This window comes from Danio aesculapii, chromosome 25, assembly GCF_903798145.1.
Source record: "Danio aesculapii chromosome 25, fDanAes4.1, whole genome shotgun sequence".
NCBI lineage: Eukaryota > Metazoa > Chordata > Actinopteri > Cypriniformes > Danionidae > Danio > Danio aesculapii.
The window spans coordinates 18,033,748-18,050,907 of NC_079459.1; the positions used below are offsets into that span (position 1 = coordinate 18,033,748).

Sequence of the window (17,160 nt, forward strand, 5' to 3'; positions counted from 1 at the left end):
CTGCTGGAGCAGTGTTGTTTTAATGGAAGTTGATACGCACGCAGAAACCAAAAAACGTCCACATTTCATGATGCGGGTGTCTGTGGACCTTCATTGACTCAGTAGGTGCAGAGAATAGTGTCAAACAGCTGTGTTTGTATGAAATATCCTGTAGCAAAATGCGACAAAAAGGTGTTTACATGTCTGTACTGCACTTCAGTAATGCGACCAAAATCGGCATACTCCACAAGTCTTAATTCTATTTCTGTTTAGTTCGATTATGACTTTACTCATTAGGGTCATCAAAAATCGCTGTTTACATGGTAGACTCTTAATCAGAGTATGGTCTGAATCATATTAAAAGTATTGGTGTCCATGTAAACGTACCACTGAGCCACCGTACTGCCTCTATTTGCTTAAACAAGCAGTTAGTATTATGGCTCATGAGTAGGCTATGGCAAATTAGGGAAAACAATTGCAAAATCAATTAAAACCTGTTTCATGCAGACACCATGTTGTTCAGAAAACCAAGCACATTCACTTCACAATGATCCATGATAATTATTATATTAACATTGCTGTATTCTGCATGCCAGGCCAGTAGATGGCAATGTCACTTCATGAAGACACAATATGCACCTATGCACATAATAATTTTTTGTTGTCAAGAACTAGCACTGTACATGCAAACACATAATACAATGTGTCAATATTAAAACCTGGCACTTTGCACCCTTTTTTAATGTTTGTTTTCAGACTACCAAAAGGCTGTTTTGTAAATTAACGAAATACATGATGTTGTGCAATACCCAAAGCAAAATGTCATTGAACAAAGAAAAATTAAAAGATTTTAAAATGTACGATTTTCTATTGTTAACTATAGTTAAGTATAGTAAACTATAGCATCACATCATAATGGACTACTTCAAGACATGGGCAATTTATAATTGCAGCAAACTGTTTGGAAGCATTAAAAGTGTCCAAGAAGATGTCCAAAATCATTACACACATTGACCCCGAGACTGTTTAGATGCATGTAACTGATGAGAGGATGACGGATGTTTACTGTTTGATGACCGAAATGGCCTTAAACACCCAGCAGGCACAAAACGTCAACATGACGTTAGATTGACATTGTACCGCAACATCGTGGGGAAGTGAAAATCGTGAAAATGAATATCAGTTTGACGTCAGAACTCAATGTCAGGCCGATCTCAATGTCCAACGTCCAACCTAAAATCAACCAAATATCAACATCTAATTATGTTACAGCTTGAGGTTGTGTGGAGGTTACTACTATGACGTCTGTCAGTCATTGGATTTTGGTTGCCATACCTGATGAATAAATTTCATTATTTGACGTCAATATGATGTTGGTTTAAGATGTTGGCTCAACGTCGGATTTTGGTCCATTTCCAGCACAACCTTAAATCAACCAAATATCAACGTCATTTGATGTTGTTATTGGACATTAAAATAATGTTGTTCTTAGACACTGGCTAGACATAGAATTCTGGTCACCTGACCACACAACCTTAATCTAACCTAATATTAACTTACTGTATGACGTTGTGTGCCTGATGGGCAATCACTAAATGCACTGCAGAATATTACGTTTACAAACATCCACAAATACATGTAAACGCATCAGCTTCTTACAGCATAATACTCACTACTCACTACTACTGAGTACTTTTGAAAGGGCTACTTTTGACTCATACTTTGAGTAATATTTATAACAGATACATTAACTCCACTTGCACTACATTTTTAAGCAAGTAATAGTACTTTTACTTGAGTATGATTTTTTTTTTTACTTTTTCCACCACTGCAGAAATATAATTTAAATATATTATTATTATTATTATTAATATTATTATTATATTATATTCACACATAAGCTATAGCTTATTAGTTATTATAAATGTGCACTATTAGTTAAATGCAAAGTATATGCTATTAAGCTTACATTGCCTTGGTAAACAAACATAATGGAATAAAAAGCCCACAATTTGTTGCAGCTTAATTAAAAATCTGAAGAATAAGACCACAAAACAAACAAACAATCTATAACTACAATAAATTACAATAATTTCAGAAGAAAAAAACATCAACATGGATTTATAGTTTTACGTGACCATATCTTGTAAAATGTTTCTTATTGTCCATGCGTTCTTTTGCAGTTCCATATGCATTATGTTGGGGGCGATATGTTTGTCAAAAATAAGTCTGATATGACATTGATCTATTACTTACGGATAGAGGAGCGCGCAGGATGAAGTGATGGAGCTCAGCGAGGCGGAGTCTAAACCGCTGCACACTTCATAAAATGAGGAGACCCGACTCGAGGAATTCCTTCAGCCTCACGAGCACATCACACTTCCAGATTCAAACCTGAAACATCAAAAAACCCGTACAGGTAAGATTTAAACGAACAATATTTCATTTTGAACTCTGACGATGACGACGTTCTTTAATTGAAATGATCGAGTTTGTATACATAACACAGTAAGTCAGATTTGTAACACGGTTTTGTTGGGAAAAATTGAATGTTGTAAAATGTGTTGTTTTTTTGTTTTTTCTCTGGCACTTGTAGCCATGTAAATGAATGTTCAGGTTATTTGGGAAGTCTTCCGTAGATTAACGAAGTAACTAGTTATAACTCTAACTGCTCGTTCAGACTTTGTCAGCATTTAGTCCACCTGCTTTAAAGTTTCTTGTTGTGAAAATATCGGGGTAGTTCTATCTATCTATCTATCTATCTATCTATCTATCTATCTATCTATCTATCTATCTATCTATCTATCTATCTATCTATCTGTCTGTCTGTCTGTCTGTCTGTCTGTCTGTCTGTCGGTCGGTCTGTCTGTCTGTCTGTCTGTCTGTCTGTCTGTCTGTCTGTCTGTCTGTCTGTCTGTCTGTCTGTCTGTCTGTCTGTCTGTCTGTCTGTCTGTCTGTCTGTCTGTCGGTCGGTCTGTCTGTCTGTCTGTCGTCTGTTCCAGTTGTTTATTAGTTTCACTGAATAATTCTTAGGGTATAGGCACAAACCTTAGTATTTGTTATTTAACATTTTCTCTTTTAATGCAGGAAAATATTAATTATTATCATCTCATTTATCAATAGATTTTAAATAGTAATTAACATTTTTTTAAAACACAACTATAACAAAATAAAAAATACAAAAATATGAGTTATTTGTAAAATATAAATATAAAATTTTAAAATTGTAATAATACTAATACATTTGAATGAATATTAATATATTTTAATAAATCAATATAATTTCAAATGAAATCTATATAAAATCATATTAGTAATTTTTTCTTTTAGTGTTAGCATTGTTGTCGTCAGCTTATTGTTTTCATAATTATTCTCATCAATAACAATAATTTTTAATAAAACCCTTTAAATGTCTTCTGAAAATATTTAATTACAAACAGCAAAAACATTAATAATAATCCTAATAACTTTATTATTGTTGTGGTAATTTTTTTTTTATAATAAAAAATTCACATTCACATGCATCTAACATTTTATTTCATCTAATATTTTTTATATTTTTACTTATATACATCTGACTTTTCTTTTTTTATTGTAAAGTATCATCATTCATATACAAAAATACATTTTGTCCCACTACATTTTATTTTGAATATTTAATTACTTGTTTATTTATTATCCATATTATATCCCAGAGATATTAAACAACAGTAACAATAACTAATTAACCAATGACAACAAAACAAGCTTACAGTTTCTTATAATAAATAAAGCATTACAGACATTACAGGCATTTTTTTTTCAGTATTGTATCCCAGAGTGCTGATCTGGTTACAGATGAAGCAGTGAGTGGAATGAGTGTGTTTGTGTGTGTGTGCGCATGCGTGTGTGTGTGTGTGTTTAGTGGAGCTGAAAAGAATCTGGAGGTAATTCAGTGATAACAGGGCTTTGGCACAGGCTGCAGGCAGGATGTTATGAGCTCTGCCCTGTGTTTCCGCTGGCAGCCCTCAGTGCCCAAAGAAATTAGAGAAGGAGGGACACTGGGGGTCAGCAGGGACCAGTCTACAGGTTGACATTCAAACTAATGCTGTGATTGGCAGAAATCCCAGTTAAATATTCAAAATGAATGTATTCGATTTTTGGTCCAAACTTGCTATAGGCTTAATCCTGCACTATTGCATGTGAACCAGACAATGTATCCTGAAGTAATGTATAGCTATTTGAGTTTGCCACAGGATAATAAATAAATAAATAAATAAATAAATAAATAAATAAATAAATAAATAAATAAAGGTAGCTGCAGAGCTGTACGGTGGTGCAGTGGGTAGCACGTTCGCCTCACAGCAAGAAGGTCGCTGGTTCAAGCCTTGGCCAGTTGGTGTTTCTGTGTGGTGTTTGGATGTTCTCCCCGTGTTCACGTGGGTTTCCTTCGGGTGCTATGGTTTCCTCCACAAGTCCAAAGACATGCGCTATAAGTGAATTGGGTAGGCTAAATTGTTCGTAGTGTATGTGTGTAAATGGGTGTGTATGGATGTTTTCCAGTCATGGGTTGCGGCTGGAAAGGCATCCGCTGCTTAAAACATATGCAGGTTAAGTTGGTGGTTCATTTGGCTGTGGCGACCCCAGATTAATAAAGGGACTAAGCCGAAAAGAAAATGAATGAATGAGGTAGCTGCAGATTTTTTATTCACAATAAATATTTAACCCCACAATTCTGGGTAATATATATCTCACAATTCAGTAAGAAAATTCTTCAATTTATCACTTTTTTTCTTAATTGTGAAACATAAACTATGTAATAATTAGTAATAATGGCATTGTTTACTCACAATTCTATAAATGTATCTTGCAATTGCAATTTTTTTCTTAAAACTGCAACTGTATTTCTCAAAAGTGTGTGTTTATTTCTTGCACGTTCTTTATGTCTCATAATTTAAACTTTTTTAGCATTACATGAAATAAACTCACAATTGCAAGTGCAAAAACATCTGAACATCAAGGAGATATCTCGCAATTCTGCCTTTTTTTCAGAATCACGATTTCTGTCAGTTATGAGCTTAACTTGCTTATAATTTTGACTATTTTTTTGCAAAGTCTTCATTTATTGTATGAAGTACTACCTTTTCATCAGAAGTGTGTAATATAAACTTGTAGTTTCATGTTTATAAAAATGAAGAGATACAAAGTTCAGAATTTGTTACATCAGAACTGTATATTTTGTTCTCAGACTTGCAAATTTTTCCACATATAAAGTTAAATAAAAGTCAGAATTTCACTATTTTTAATCACAATTGCAAGAAAAAGTTCAGACATTTTAAAATTCCGACTTTTAAAACCTTTTTTATCTTTATTGAATTGCAATTCTGAATCTTTCTTTTAAAATTCTCTTTATAAATGATATAGAAGTTCTAACTTTTTTTCAAGTTTGCCAGTTTATAACTTAAATTATAAATTGTAAAATATGATGTAAAAAATGTTGGGTTAGTAAAATGCAGATTTGCAATCATAAGAAGGAGCCCAGAATTTTTTTTCATATTAAATTTACTCCAAAGTTTTTTTTTTCTCAAAATTGCAAGGTATACATTCTCAATGAAAGTTTGTTTCGACAAAAAAATCAATAAAAAGTGAGAATTTCACAATTTTAACTCACAATTGCAAGAAAAAAAAACTCAGAATTCTCAGTTCAAACATTTAAAAATTCTCACTTTTAAAATCTTTTTGATCTTTATTGAATTGCAATTCTGAATTTTTTATCTCAGTGTAAATAATTTTTTCTAAAGCTTGCCAGTTAAAAACATAAATTATACATTTTTATAAAAATTTTGGGTTCCACACAATCAATTTGTGTTGGGAAAATGGAATTATGTTAACTTGTAAACTTTTACAAATTTAAGTAGATTAAACATAAAACAATTAAGCAAAAAACTCAAGAATTGTGTTGTTTCAGCTCATAAATGCAACACAGCCACATTGTGAATATGTACCCCTGTATAAATTTCTGGAGAGCACGGCTTATAGAGGAACGTATGGCTACATTTCGTCTTTAAAATGAATGCTAAGGGGTGGTATGACACTGCCGACGGGTTATTTGTTTTCACATTACCAGTTGACGACTTGCCTCCATGTGGTCAGCTTTTCTGTTGTTACTAGTTTGAAGTATGCAAAGTCGGTTGGTCAAACAGTCAGTTGATGGCAGCCTCTGGTGGATTTACGAAAAAAGAGTAGGCGCGAATAGCATTCGCAAGAGAAATTTGAGATTTAATAAAGCATACACAGCAGCCTCTGGTAGATTTGCAAAAACATAAACGGCAAAAAACGTACCTCCTGGGATGTATTTTGCGCTCTCTAAAAATGTATACAGGGGTATGTATCAATAATGAGCCTGAGTTGTTTAATTAAGTAGCTTTAACAAACAGCAAACATCATTTTGAGTGTGTAAGCTGAGAAGGACAGTGCGGACTGTGAGATTTAGTCTTAATTGTAAGATAAAAAGTCGCTATGACTTTTATCATTATATACTATGGTTATAAACCTATAACAAGACACAATCCCTTAGACAGCTCATTTAACACACGCTTCATTACCAGCAGATGTTGAAAAGCATATAGACGAGTTTCCATAGAGCTGCAGGCCCTGAATTTTGCAGCAAACATTTCGAGACTGAATTATGCATACTGCAGCTCCAGTGTACCACTTAACCCAAGATGATGGACGATTGGCACATGGAGCATTCCCAAAGCATGAAGTCACAGTAACTTTCTTCGGATCAGTCCATCAAATATGTATGAAGACGTTCGCAGCTGTTTTGTGCACGGGGCCGAAATCCCAAATTCGGGTTTGAGGTTTAGCCCTTGAACCTGTTCCATCGCAACATACTGTTTATCATACGTTATCCAGGCGTCTTGCTGTGGAAAAGCTTCAGCGTTCGAGTACCGCTTGCCAAGTCAGGTCTTTTCCTTACATGGTATAAGACACTAGGCATGAGACCATCTCCTTCCTAATACATGTGGATCTGTCTGGCCATGATCAATGTCTTCTTGCCCAGGGATTTGGAATGTGTTTAAACTGCATTTCAGGGCCCTTTTTGAGCATCTCTGTGTCCTCCTTTAAACTTTTCAGACCAATTTGTAAACTCTGGAAAAGTATTTTTTACTTGGAAAATTTTTGACATAGCTAAAAGTAACATCATTTTTACCTTTTTGGGTTGTTTTGCTAAATAAAGAGGTTTTATCATTGTTCAGTATTCTTCCAATACATTACATTGCTGACTGGCTACTGCCTTAATGGCGGTCATTCTGGAAGTACTCATGCATTCATTCAATTTCTTTTCGACTTAGTCCCTTTATTAATCTGGGGTCGCCACAGCGAAATGAACTGCCAATTTATCCAGCACATGTTTTACGCGGCGGATACCCTTCCAGCTGCAACCCATCACTGGGAAACACCTATACACTTCCATTCACACACATACACTACGGACAATTTAGCTTACCCAATTTATCTGGAAGTACTATTTGGATTTATTTTTAGCTCAAATTTCTGAATATTTGTATCAAAATTCAGAGAAAAAAGGTTGCAAGATATGAAAGTTCATTTTGAGAAAAAAAATATACATTTAGTAATTCGATTTCTAAGCAGTTCTGCACTTATATCTATCATTTATATATTTTAGACTATATTTCTTCCAAATTCCAAATTCTGTGTTTATATCTTACAAATGTTACTTTTTTCAGACTGTTAATCTAAAGTTGTCCTCAAATGATTCCAAACCTTTTTTCTCTGTTGAACACAAAAGAAGATATTTTGAAAAAATCTGAAAACCTGTAACCATTGACTTCATTTATTGGAAAAAACTAATTCTATGAAAGTTAATGGTTACAGGAAGGGCTGCACAATATATTGTTTCAGCATCGATATCACAATGTGCACATCTGCAATAGACACATCACAGGATCTGCAATCTTGAGATTATAATCGAGAAAGAGCCATTTCGAAAAATATAAGATTTGTAGAGTTTAACCATAAGTAAAGCCATAGACCAAAAACCAAAGAGTAAAAATGTATCATCTGCATGTGTTTTTAAGGCCTTAGGTGTTTTTTGGATTCTGGTACAAGAAATTATACCATTTGTAACCTTAATGAATATTCATTTTGTTTAACTATTTATACAGTGAAGACTATGCAGTGATATTTACATATGATTATTGAATTTCTGTACTCCTCAGAACACCATAAAGCAATCTTTATTTTACTTTTCTATTTGCGCTGTTGCATTTAAATTGTTTATTATATTTTCTACAGGATTCACACCCAGAATAATCCCAAATCAGCCTAAATTAATGAATTCTTTCTAAATAGAGCTGTTAAAGCTGTCTGGTGAATTGATATTCAAATCGCAATATATATTGCAGAAAAACAGATTATTGCGATGTCTTATTTTTCCTATATTGTGCAGCCCTAGTTACAGGTTTCTAGCTTTCTTCAAAATGTCATCTTTTGCGTTCAACAGGGAAAAAGTTAGTAAATGTTGACAGAATTTTAAATTTGGGGTGACCTATTCCTTTAACTCACAATTTTAAGTAAGTAAAGATCTGATTTCTTATCGACCTGCTTTCCTCAGTTGGTCTATCAGAACAATTTGACAAACTAAGAAAATATAAACTTACAATTATGCATTTATGTCCAAATTAGGAGGATATATATGATCTATGTAATAAAGTTGCAAGGCTTCCTAGCCATTTTGAAGAATGAGGCGGAGAAAAAATTATGTTTTAGATGTTTTAATGGAAATAAATGACATGAGGTGTTGGAGGTCTAGTCCTCTCTCTCTATGCTTTGCTATCGCTCCTACAACTTTAATTCGCAAAGTTTATATGCTATCCTATTTTGGACTTTCAGACCACTTCGACAAACTCTAAGAAACTATTTTTGACATGAGTTTTGCTACACATTGCCCCTATAAAAGTTTATAAAATGTTTTAAAAAATAAATTTCCGTTTCAAGAAAATGAATGGAATTTTACTTACAGAGCTTAACTATTGTGTTCTATAATGCATTTAAAAGTTAAGGAGTTTTTTATGTGGCTTAAAAATATAGCTACTTGTAGGAAGCACATATTCATATCATATATAATCAAAAACATTGTTATTGGACTGCTGGAATGCATTAAATAGACACACGTCTCCAAATGCTTTCTCCTTAAGTGGAGCTGAGAGTTTGAGAGAAGGAAATTTGAGACAAAACGCCTGCAGTTTTATGAAAACTTATAATGCGGTGAATTAAGGTTTCTACTTCACATAATCCTCTGTAAAAGGTTGAGACATAAACCCATTTGCTGAGCAATCAAACCATTAAGATGTTTGCAACCCAGGCTCATTCTGGAAAATGAACCCCTGTATACATTTCTGGAGAGCACCAAATACATCCCAGGAGCTACGTTTTTTTGCAGTTTTTGTTTTTGCAAATCCACCAGAGGCCGCTGTGTACCCTTTTTGAGATCTCAAATTTCTCTCGCGAGTGCCATTTGTGCCTGCTGCTCTCATGCAAATCCACCAGAGGCCATTGGCGACTGACTGACCAACTGACCAATGCCCCCCCCCTTCCTCAAATCCAAACAATAGTGTTTTCGAAAACAATCCAGAATAAGAAAAGCCCTCGTGGCAGCCTGGTTTTTGCCATGTTTTCAGATTTTACCACATTCTCACCCTGTTATTTACTTGTTTATTTTATTTTTTGCCTTTTGTTTTTGTCTAACCTGCTTTCTGGAACCATTCTTCGACAGACTCGAACCCCGCCGTCATGGTCAACTTCGCTCTGTGTCTTAAATCCTCCAATGTACGTGGCAAACTACTGGATAAACTGGTAACAGCGGAAAAGCCGTCCACATGGGGGTAAGCGGTCAGCTGATAAGTGTGAAAAGGAACGGCGTCATACCGCCCTGTAGTGTTCGTTTCTAAGTTGAAATGCAGCCAGACCTTCCTCTGGCTACACAACTTGTGATCTCCAGAAATGTATATAGGGCTATGTTTTCAGAATGAGCCTATGTTGAATGTTTGGCTGATGACCCGATAGACCATCAATGTTTAATTAATACTATTTTGCTCAGTCCTTCTCTTGCCAAAAATGGGTTCACAAACATCTCGATGTTACCTGTTATGAAAAATGTATTTGGGAGCACCAGGGTTTTCGTTGAAACCTTACGTTGAAACGTTGCTCTTGTTTGAAACTTGTGAACCAACGGACATATAACTTTCTTAAGATCTAAAACCCACAGTCTGTAATTATAGAAATGCACCCTGACATCTATTTCATCAATTACTATTTCAAGTCGCTAAATGGTTGTAGCGCTTGGCATGGAACTAGACAAGGATATATGACAGGGTTGTCCAGAAACAGAAGGTTTTCTGTTGTAAAAGGGGCACAGGTGCAGTTGCCCTTAATTCAAGAGGAAATGAGCAGACCAGGAAAAGAGAGAAAGAATGAGTCATTTAGACGTTGGAGACTCTACAGTTTAGTACTCTTGAGGACAGTTTGAGCTCCAGGTGCCACAGGGGTGCACTAATAATCTCATTTCCCATAATTCTCAAAGCTTAACAGCTGGCGTACAGAAATAGGAGGCATCACACAGAGGCAGGAGGGTGACAGGGGGCAAAAGTACAGCATGTGGCCTATTTAAGACATTAAGAGTCTTGACTATTGACTAATGTGCTGTTATTCAGGTGCTTTAGGTTACTTGTTGTTCATTTAAACCCAGGCTGTCATGATGAAGGCATGGATTGTTTTAGACTTGCTTTATGTATTAACAATCATTTACCTCAACTATTGAAACTCAAAAAACACAGTGTTGAGTTTAATTATCTTAATTGCTTCAGTGGTTTGCTTGAAACATTGATTGTATAGTGGAAGAAGACATTGGTAACATTGTTTATTATTTGGCACAGCACATTTCAAACACACTGCAATTCCTTAGCAACCACCAGCAACACACTAGCAACCACATAGCACTACCCAGAAAGCCCAAACAACTGTATTCCAATACCTTAGAAGCCACAACTGCAACCCTAGCTTAGCAACCTCTCAGGACACCCTGGAAATTAGCAGTGCATTAATTTAGAACACCCTAGAAACCAAGTGACAATGCCTGAGCAACCACCCAATACACTCGTGCAACATAGGCTCATTCTGAAAACGTAGCCCTAAATACATTTCTGGAGATCGCAAGTTATGTAGCCAGAGGAACGTATGGCTGCATTTCGTCTTTAAAATGAACTCTAAAAGGCGGTATGGTGGCGTTCCTTTTCACGTTACCAGCTGACCGCTTATCTCCACATATGGATGGCTTTTCCGCTGTTACCAGTTTGTTCTAGTAGCTCGCCATGTATATTGGTGGACTTGAGATGCAGAGAGGAGTTTACCACGACGACAGGGTTTGAGTCCGGTGAAGAACAGTTCCAGAAATTGGGTAAGACAAAAACAGAAGCCAAAAAATAAAATAAACAGGTACATAACAGGGTGATAATGTGGTAAAATCTGAAAACGTGCTAAAAACCAGGCGAGGGCTTTTCTTTTTTTGGATTGCTTTTTAAAATTATTGGTTAGGTTTAGGGAAATGAGTGGGCAGGTCAATCAGTGCTTTTTAAAACACTATTGGTTGGATTTAGGCAAGGAGGAGGGTGGGTCTGTCGATCAGACAGTTAGTCAGTCAGTCAGTCTATCGACAGTGGCCTCTAGTGGATTTACATGAGAACAGTTGCGAATGACACTGCGAATGAGATCTAAAAAAGCTTTCACAGCTGCCTGTGGTGGATTCGCCATATGACACTGTTTTAGCAACCACCTTGAACTCTCTTACAGCTGCATAGTACACTCTCAGAAAGGAGTTGTCACTGGGGCAGTACCTTTTCAAAACATACATATTTGTACCCAAAGAGTCCACAGTGGTACCTAAAAGGTGCATATTAATACTCATATATACCTAAAAAGTACCTGTGAGGTACGATTATGGACCCTTCAGGTACAAATATGTACTTTTTGAAAAGGTACTGCCCCAGTGACAGCTCCTGTATCTTTATTTCTGAGAGTGTAATGTCTTAGCAAACAGCAAGAATTGGAGCTGACCTCTGTCACACTCACCCCTAAGCTTTACCCCCATCTGGGTCACGGCACCAATGGAACCGCTTTGGCTCTATCCTATGTAAGTCAGTAGAGTTAGAAAAAATTGTCACTGATTAGCTAATTGAGTTATCTGTGTGTGCTAAATGAGGAAAGGGTGTAGACCTACATACACTTAATATGTTAAGAAATAATTGTAATGGAGAATTAAAATAAATAATTTTGACTAATATGAGTTTTAAGAGTGCGACGCAGTGGCGCAGTAGATAGTGCTGTCGCCTCACAACAAGGTCACTGGTTCGAGCCTCAGTTGGGTCAGTTGGCATTTCTGTGTGGAGTCTGCATGTTCTCCCTGCGTTCGCATGGGTTTCCTCCGGGTGCTCCGATTTCCCCCACAGTCCAAAAACATATGGTACAGGTAAATTGGGTGGGCTGAATTGTCCGTGGTGAATGAGTGTGTGCATGTTTCCCAGAGATGGGTTGCGGCTGGAAGGGCATCCGCTGTGTGAAACATGTGCTGGATAAGTTGGTGGTTCATTCCGCTGTGGTGACCCCTGATTAATAAAGGGACTAAGCCGAAAAGAAAATGAATGAATGAATGAGTTTTAAGATATTTTATTATTGGCTACACAGAAACTTTAAAGAACTGAAGAATTTGATGATTCAGTTGGTCTCCTGGTCACTTTATTGTTTAAAAGTCTTCCCAAAAAGCAATAAAAGACAAACATGTCATTGTGCTGGATGTAGTATGCAGCACCTACAGTATTTAGAGATCTCGTCTTTCGTGTTAGTTTCACAGGCTGAGCATCTTTAACCATGTTTGGTTATGTAAGGTCTCATGACTCCATCTGTTACACGTCATGGCACAAGACTCTTTGCATATTTATCTGGTCTGAATTTTATGATCCTAGCCACTGATTCAGCTCATCTCTGGTTGGGGATGCCTGAACTTTGCATCTGGAGACTGCTGAGGAGGAAGCAGAGGAGTGAATGGACTCAAGAGGTCTTGATTCACTGCCAATGTACAGCTGCTTCTGCTGCTGAGGGCATGCTGTTCTTGATGTGATTTGAGGTTTCGGTGTAATTGCCAGCGCTATTGCTAATTAGACATCAAAAAGACAAGTTTAAGGAAATCATAACATCTTGCTGCTTCCGTCTTTGATGAATAAAATGACAGATGTGTTTAAAATGAAATCTTTCATCTTGTCCTCATGAATCCAGAAGTTGTACGAATAAGTTATAGATGAGAAAAAGATCTTTTGTTGTGGTTTATTGTTTACATTCTTTGAGCTTTTTGCTCTGTGCCAAAAAGGGAATGGAAAATTACTTGTGTTAAAAATGGGTTATTTAATGGTTGGATTGATTTTTGTTGTTCACATGCATAATATAGTTTTAAGATGCTTTCACAAATCTTTGTAAAAGCGGATGGTTTTGTCAGTGTTGTTGTCTATGCTCAAAACTTTAAAATGTAAAGAAAAAACTTAGATGTAAAGGTAGCCTGGATCGTAACAGCGATGGCTTTAAAGAAACTGTTAATACTCAGCTCACACAATTTAGCTGAAAATGACTATACTAAATTCTGTCTAGAAATAAAAAGGTGAGGGGTGTAAAAGAAAATCATTTGTGACAAACTATCAACCCAGGCTCATTGCGGATACGTACCCAGGTCTGCATTTCTGGGAACAGCAAAATACGTAGGTAGGTCTGCTAGCAGTTTTTGTTTTTGCAAATCCACCAGAGGCCGCTGTGTACATATTTTAATAATCTCAAAATTCTCTGGTGCGTCCTCTTCTCACGTGAATCCACCGGAGGGTGCAATATACACTTCAGCCGACCAGGCCAGCTTGCTGTCCACTGATGACTGACAAACTGAGTCACCCACCCCTTTCCTTAAACCCAACGATAAGTGTTTTCAAAAGCAATCTAGAAAAAGAACAGCTGTCATGGCTGCATGATTTCACCATGTTTTCAGCCTGTTTTTTTATTTCATTTATTTATTTTTTTTTTTGCTTTTGTTTTACCTAGTTTCTGGAACTGTTCTTTGCCAAACACGAACCCCAATATCACAGTCAACTCCGCTCTGTGTCCCAAGTCTGCCAACATACACAGCAAGCTATTAGGCAAACTGGTCACACCGGAAAAGCCGTCCACATGGAGGCAAGCGGTTAGCTGGTAGCGCGAGAAAGATCACTAGCCATCGGCGGCATCTTACCACTCTACAGCATTAACTTTAAAGGCAAAATGCAGCCAGATGCACCTGTGGCTACATAATTTGCGCTCTCCAGAAATGTAAACAGGGGTACGTATCCACAATGAGCCTGTGTTGCAAACTGTGGGACTTGAGACTGATGTGGCATGAAGGGATGCTCATATACTCTTGCATCACTGACCTTGCTCCACTGATCCACTCTTCACATAGCCACATTGCTTCTAGCAGGCTGGGGAGCCCATCACTGCAAGAACACACTGCCGCTCAGTTTTTAATCACCTGAGAAGCCCTCACAGTCTCATTCAATAGCAGTTCATACAGTGGTGACTTTCCCATCCTCTCATTGACGGCAGCTGTCTCTTCTGAACCCAGGCTATCTCAGACTTTATTCCTTGCTTTATGGTACTTGAGACTGGCACAAGAGACACTCATTACCAATTGTTTCACCATCAGCCTGAAGTCACGGTCACACTTTACTTTTCACCCCATAGACTTCCATTCATACACATGCAAATGCGGCAGATCGGAAATAGGGGAACTGTGACATGTGAAATCGCATCACGTGACTGAGACCAATCAAACTTCGACCTTGACCTCTCTGGACAGAAATTTAAAATATAAAAACAATCGCTTGCTTTTAATGTCTAATCATCTTGTTTAATCCAGTTTAAGCTCCTTTTAGCAGTGCGGTACGACAGAATTTTGCATGCTCAAACTCTAGTGTAACTGCGCCATTACTCTACTTTCAATAGCTTTAGGCCCTGCCTCACACATCACAATCCAATATCACCCCTCTCAGGCAAATGGGTACCCTTAAGACTCCACCATTCTCTCCTCTCACCCTTCAACTTGAACAGCTATGACAAGCCCCAATGCAAGAACCAATAGGACCACCAAGTCTAATGATGCAATCAGCACAGCAACTGCAAACAACTGCAGGGAAATGTCAAAACAGGTTTTTTTTTAATTAGTATTAAATCATTATTGAGAAACGCTGAGAGCAATGTATCATTTGAGAACGCAGGTTAGTGAATGTGTCACAAATGAATGACCTCAAGCTCTGGTCAAGTTTTTTTTATGTCCTTGTTTGGTGCATTTTCATTGTCATTCAGTCTGACATTATGACAACTGGGATCTAACAGTGTAACATGGGGACCATATTTGTGCAGTCAGATAGCTACATTTGTTTAGGATTATTTTTAGCCCATATCGTGTGATAAGGGCCGCAAGCTTTCCATCCTGCTCTCAATCAGTCAATTTCCACTCAATCCAGCACCACTGCCACAGGCAGGCCTAGCAGCAGACATCTGCCACTGTGTACCTCTTCCATCTACATAGGCTCATTCTGAAAACGTAGCCCTATATACATTTCTGGAGACCTCAGCGTACTTGAGACTCAGAGCAGAGTTGACTGCGACAATGGGGTTCGAGTCTAGTGAAGAACAGTTCCAGAAAGCAGGTAAAACAAAAAAATCTAATAAACAAGTACGTAACAGGGTGAGAATGTGGTACAAATCAGGGGGCTTTTCTTTTTCTGGATTGCTTTTTAAAACACTGCGGTTGGGTTTAGGGAAAGGGGGCGGGTGGATCAATCAGTGTATTTTAAAACACTATTGGTTGTGTTTAGGGAAGGGGGAGGGTGGGGAGATCGGTCGGTTGGTCAGTCAGTAAATCAGTCAGTCGACAGCAGCCTCTGGTGGATTTACGTGAGAACAGCAAGAGTGAATGGCACTCGCGAGAGACTTTTGAGATCTGAAAAAGAGTACAGAGTGACCTCTGATGGATTCGCAAAAAAAAAAAACGTAGCTCCTGGGACATATTTCGCTTTTTCCAGAAATGTATATACGGGCCTGGGTTGTCTTTCCTGAGCTTCATTGGGAAGGTGATTAGCCAAGATAGTGATTTGCTAAAATGAACTGTAATGATGTTCACAAAAAGTAGCAGCCTCTCAAGGACAAGCAAACAAAACTTTTGAAAATAAATTGTCCCAGGCCTGGTCCTCTCTCATCTATCACTGTCATCACCCTCTCTTTATCATTCTGGAGCTTCTGTGTGGGACTATTAGCAGTGCTACTACTTGTGAGTCATTACTTTTTTTGAGTAAAAAATCCAACTCTGTGGAATAGAAAAATTGTGAATTGTTTCTCATGCACTGTATCTACAGGTCTGAATAAGTGAGTAAATCAAATGGAAAACAGGTACTCTATCAGTGACAAGAAAATGTTTTCAACATATTGTACAGCTTTCGTTGGTTTTGGCTTGGATCTAGATCCCACCCTGATGTGTATTCTGGCTCCACACATTGGTCCTGTCGGCACATAATAAAGCTTTATTGAAAAGCCACTAGACAGCTCGTTATTTCATTGTAAACGGCTTCACCCAATCTTACCTGGGTGGTAGCGGCTCTAAAATGCTGACTTCCTGACAAACAGGCTTCCATTGTGGTCTTGAGATACGGTATATCAATCTTTTTAACGGATTTGGTCATCATATGGCAGACTGTACGGTAAAAGTTCTAGTGAGATTCATTTCAAGCTTTTTCCCCCATCCGTTTAGAGCAAAAGCATTATGTTGGTCGTACTAGTAGAGTCTGGTCCACACAAACATAGTAAAAAAATAAAAACCATGAAAAGGGCAAACTGCCCAGGTCCTGGAATCAGTCACAGATGTGTAAATTAGAATATGTTCTCTGTCTCTGTCATGTGGAAATGATTTGTGGACTCCACAATACCTTGTGGTAGGAAGACCGGACAGAGAAAGGGAGTGTGAGAAATGTGTAACATGTACCTAAAAGCATTGTATAATTAAAAGTAAATGGTTAGGAAGAACAGAAAGAGGAAATTGCATTGAAAAAATGCTTT

General features: G+C 37.3%; 1 protein-coding gene and 1 long non-coding RNA gene across 3 annotated transcripts in view; one reads left to right on the forward strand and one right to left on the reverse strand.

The window, feature by feature from the left end:
- Positions 1-1,339: 1,339 nt before the first annotated feature.
- LOC130219084 (uncharacterized) overlaps positions 1,340-17,160 on the reverse strand; it is a 79,183-nt gene continuing 63,362 nt past the window's right edge. Inside the window, exons 3-4 of the long non-coding RNA XR_008836025.1 lie at positions 2,236-2,373; positions 1,340-1,404 (exon numbers count right to left, since the gene is read on the reverse strand). This is a non-coding gene — a long non-coding RNA (uncharacterized LOC130219084). The remainder of the gene's footprint in view (positions 1,405-2,235; positions 2,374-17,160) is intronic.
- Positions 2,318-17,160, forward strand: part of cald1b (caldesmon 1b) — a 63,549-nt gene continuing 48,706 nt past the window's right edge. For both annotated transcript variants that reach the window (XM_056451350.1, XM_056451352.1), the window contains exon 1: positions 2,318-2,398. The gene's annotated coding sequence lies outside the window, so the exon portion shown is untranslated. The remainder of the gene's footprint in view (positions 2,399-17,160) is intronic.